Genomic DNA, 5,187 nt, shown 5'->3' on the forward strand with positions numbered 1-5,187 from the left:
GGAGGAACATCTGGGCAAGTGGATGGAGCTGGAGTAGGGAATTTGGTCTCCTGGAGCACGGCCCAGATCCACCCCAGAACAGCAGGGTCCTGGCAGGAAGCAGGCTATACCAGCCAACATCTGAGAAGAAAGAGCATGCTACAGAAGGCTAGCCAGGGTAGCCAGAGAGCTGCTCAAATGACGACTTCAGAGCGAAGGATGCAGAAAACCCCAATAAATCCCAAAAACCACGATGATAGAACCTGGCACACCAACACTGATTAGCTAAAGTTCTTAGGAGTAAAAGGAACAACTCCGAGTGGGTGCGTGAAGCTCCAGGGAGGAATCCCTGGGGTCAAGGGGACTCTGGATTCCTAGCCAGAGAACCAAGGTCAGCCCATGAGAGAACCCTCCACCATTATCAGTCTTTACCAAACTGCTCATCAGCTCTGGATAGCTGGGGCAGGGAGGGGACTCTGTGGACACACTTCCACTTCCATTCAGGGACAAAGGCACCTGGATCACCACTCTTGGACCCAATGGGAGAAACAGGGCTGAGAAAGCATGTCGGACTAGGGGAGAAAAGGTTGTAGGTTGCAGGCTGTTGAAAGAGTGAACCCTGGCATGGAGGTGACACGAGACTGTCATGTACATCTACGGTCAGTGACCAGACAAGAACCCGTTTCTGAGGAAGATGAGCAAGCATGCAAATCTCTGTGCCTATGCACAGCCCCCACAGTCGTCCTGTGACTCTGGTCAAGTCACCCCACCAGCCTGAGCTGCACTTTTCTCACTGTGAACTTTGATGTTCAAAGATGTAAAATAACGATGTGGAAAGCAGAGGTGTCCAAATGTCAGGGTGACTGGATGTCCAGGACAATCAATGAACCACCAGACTGTGACCGACTCAAACCAGTTTTTAACAGGATGAAACAGGAAGCCCCAGCCAACACCAATAAACTTTCAGATGTAATAGTTGTTAAGAAAAAAAACTGAGAATTTAATAATGCAACCAAGAAGAATGTATGGTTCAGGCATGGCCAGTTGGGCTGCTGCCTTTGTGAAAAAGAACTCAGATGTCCAACAAGGACATTGTAGAAGCTAAGACATCAACATGCTGTAAAGGGCTGTGAATTAGGGGTCAGGCGGAATTCTCTGACACCTGGGAATGTAAACGGGAATTATACTGCAAGATGAGAAGCCATACACCAACTCTAGCTGTGTGGCAGACACAGTTATACAGAAGTGTTCAGTGAAAATTTAGAGCAATTGTCTGGCCCTGAGAACAAAAACATCCTATGGTTTAGATGTCATGAATGCATGCTTTAGATGCATTCAGTAATGGGGGGTAAGTTCTAAAAGTTAGTGTGGCTTTAGTTGGAATTTGTGTCTTTCTTGGGTGTGATCCTCAGTCTCTGGTCCAGATATCAGACATGACGCACCTGGCAATCGGATGATGAGATAAGACTCTTCCAGGTAGCAAGTGTCAGAACAGATAAAGGATGCAGGCATGCTGTTCAATGTCCTTCTGAATAGACTTTTTTTTGGGGGGAAAGTGCCAATAACTTCTAGAACAGAATAAAGGATGAAATGCAGAAAGCAAATGCACTTTCCACCTTAAAGATAGGAATGAACATTTATCTTTACACAGGAGGGGTGCAAACCTCTCAAGTGTGAAAATAACGGGAACAAGCTGGGCATGATGGCTCATGACTGCAATGTCAGCGCCCAAGACACAGAGGCAGGCAGAGTAATGCAGTTTATTTACAACTTCTCAGGCCTGGATAACCATAACACAATTAAAAGTTAAGAACACTGAAGACTGTGTGTCACACACACACACACACACACACACACACACACACACACACACACAGATACAGACAGATACAGACATACATGTACACACAGACAGTCAGACAGACAGACAGACAGACAGACACACACACACACACACACACAGGAGAAGACATTAAAAAATGGGGGAAAGACCGTAGGAAACCCAATAAAAATGACTTGTAAAACATGGGAATATGTTCAAACTCATAGGCAACCAAAAACATTAAATAAAAATAGTAAGATAACACATCCCTCTCAGAGTGGCTTTCATGGTCTCTTTGCATGTTACCGTAACAGAACATTGGAGGTGGAGTGCTTTCTAAAGAAAGGGGTTTTATTTGGTTCCCAGTTTTGACCGGTCAAGAGCAGGGCACCAGCACTGGCTCTGGTGAGGTCATCGGGTCAAATGGCACACTGTGGCGAAGGTGGTGGGTACAGCAAAGGGGTTCAAAAGGCTCGGGTTCTCATCCAGCATCCCGTCCTTACCAGAGTTGACCCAGTCCCGTAAGACCTGAGACGGTCCCCTGAGAATAAGGATGGAGCGCTCTGTATCCTAACACACTTCGCATCCTAACTGCCTCCCACTGGGCTCCACCCCTTAAAGATCCCACCACCTCAGCTCCTCTGCACTAGACTTCTAGCCCATGAACCTTTGGGGGCTAAACTGTAGCTGTGAGTGAGAAGACATAAGTACAAGGGCTCGGGACATGGATCACAGTGTAGGTGGGAACATTTGTTACACACGCTGGGCCTGTTCTGTACTAGCTGTGACATCAAGCTCCCTGTATATCCACATTGGTTTCCTCGCCTATTCATTGAATAAAATCATAAAATCCCAGAGCTGTCGAGAGGGCTGGCTGAGATGATTTTAACTCAGGGTGATGCTTCAAAAAAAAAAAAAATGTGTGTAGTTACAAGCAGTTGATTACAGTACATTTGTAAAATGAAATATACTATTAAATTTTTATTTTATTTTTTGGTTTGAGACAGGGTCTCACATAACTGAGGCTGGCCCAGAGAACTTTCTATGAAGCCAATGACAACCTTGAGTTTCCGATTCTCCTGCTTTCATCTCCCCAGTGCTAGGATTCTAGGTGTGGACCACCGCGCTCGGCTTATGTAGTCCAAGGGATTGGATCCAGGGCGTCACGCAGGACAGGCAAGTATTTATCAACTAACTACCCTCCTGGGCCCACTTTACACTTACATAGAGAGAAAAAAGTTGATTTTAAGAGTGCCTTCTTTCTGGTGGTTGTCTAAAGTGGTGGGCTTACAGGTTAAATTCTTCTTTTGGGGGGAAGTAAAGACAAAACCACTGAGAAAAAGACACAGGGGCAGAGAGATGGCTCAGCTGTTAAGAGGACTTGCTGCTCTTGCAGAGGACCGGCATTCCTTTCCTGGCACTCCAGGGGCTCCCACCTGTCTGAAACTCCAGCTCCAGGGCATCTGATGCCCTCCCCAGGTACCCACCTTCACATGTGTGTACATGTACATAATACACAGGACCACGAACACACACATAAGTAAAATATATCTTAAAAAGACACTAGAACTGATATCAAATAACGGCAAGGCAGAGAGTCACGGTGTGTGTCAAGAGTCACAGTGGGCCTCTCATGCTGTCGGAAGCCCCATGCTGCCTGAAGTAGTGAGAGGAAATGATCGTGTCACCCTGCACCAGACGTGGCGCTGCAGGGGCTGTGGCCCCTGTCCACACATGGATGGGTGTCAGGTTCCAGAGAGTCCTGATTCAGCCTTCTAAAATAGCACATCTCCTCTCCCTGGCAAGACCACTGGGAAGAAAACTGGCGTGTCCGGATGACTCGGGCCCTGAGGGGAGCTTCAAGACTTCCGGTGGACACAACGGGCAGCATCCTGCCTCCCCCAGAGGCCCACTGAGAAGGCTCCCTCCTCCATCCGTCTTTCTTTCTGTCACCCTCCTGAGTTAGTCCTTTGGTCGGAAGGTTTTCATGTAGGGCAAGCGTAGGAACACTTCTGTCCAAAGCTGCAGGGACTAGCCGCAGCGAGCAGATGAGAGGAAGCAAGGTTTAAAATGTGATAGAATCGTGGGGCTGGAGAGAAGGCTCAGCAGTTAAGATTGCATGCTGCTCTTCCAGAGGACCTGGATTCGGTTCCCAGTTGTGGGTGGCTCACAACTGTTTGTGACTCCACCTCCAGGAGATCTGATGCCCTCTTCTGGCCTCCACAGGTACCTGCATTCAAGTGCGTGAACACCCGCCTTCCTCTCTCCCTCCCTCCCTCTCAAAAAATAAATCCTTTGCCCTTGGCAAGCTTTAATCCAGCACTCGGAGCAAGCAGCGATCTTTGTGAGTTCGAGCCAACCTGGCTACCAATGATTCAGAAAGCGCAAAGCTACACAGAGAAACCCTTTCTCGAAAAACCAAAAAATAAATAAATAAATAAATAAATCCTTTACTTTTAAAAAATATGATGGAATGGAAAGCTCATTACACAAAGAACGTGGGTTTTTCTGAATGGAGAAGCAATTCCTACAGGTAAAACCATCTATAAGAACACCATCCCCTGTCATCCCCCCCCACCCCCCATACTTGCGGGTGGGGGGGCCGCACTCCAGCTGCTCTGCACTTGCTCTGTCCCCAGCCGCCACCAAGACCTCATCAGCCATGACAAGCTGTTTTCCAACATCTTCAAGATCCGGGAGATCATGGACGGGCTGTGCCTGGAGGTGAAGGGCAAGATGGTCAGTAGGACAGAAGGTAACGTTGATGACTCGCTCATTGGTGGAAATTCTTCCGCTGAAGGCCCAGAGGGCGAAGGTACTGAAAACACAGTAGTTACCGGTGTGGATGTCGTCATGAATCACTACTTACAAGAAACCAGCTTCACAAAAGAGGCCTACAAAAAGTACTTCAAAGATGACATGAAATCACTCAAAGGCAAACTTGAAGAGCAGAAACCAGAAAGAGTGTAAAGCCTTTTATCACTGGGACTGCAGAGCAAATTAGGCACATCCTTGCTAATTTCAATAACTACCAGTTTTTTATTGGTGAAAACATGAATCCAGATGGCATGGTTGCTTTCCTGGACTACTGTGAAGATGGTGTGACTCCATACATGATTTTCTGTAAGGATGGCTTAGAAATAGAAAAATGTTAAAAAAAATTGGATCTGTTCCCTGTCACTATACCTGGCTGCTGCTTACCAACCATAAGACACTAGGACTTAGGACAAAGGAGACCGATGTCATCTTGAGCTTTTATTTTGACCATGATTTATTTATTTAGAGTGGAGACACTGCTTTTTTCTTTCTTCCTTTCTTCTTTCTCCCTTTCTTTCTTTCTTTCTTTCTTTCTTTCTTTCTTTCTTTCTTTCTAGAAAAAAAAAACA

At 46.7% G+C, this 5,187-nt stretch overlaps 1 pseudogene; it reads left to right on the plus strand.

Annotated features, from left to right (window-relative positions):
* Nucleotides 1-4,398: 4,398 nt before the first annotated feature.
* On the plus strand, nucleotides 4,399-4,956 carry LOC114709523 (annotated as a pseudogene).
* Nucleotides 4,957-5,187: the final 231 nt, after the last annotated feature.

This window comes from Peromyscus leucopus, chromosome 4 (assembly GCF_004664715.2).
Source record: "Peromyscus leucopus breed LL Stock chromosome 4, UCI_PerLeu_2.1, whole genome shotgun sequence".
Taxonomy (NCBI): Eukaryota; Metazoa; Chordata; class Mammalia; order Rodentia; family Cricetidae; genus Peromyscus; species Peromyscus leucopus.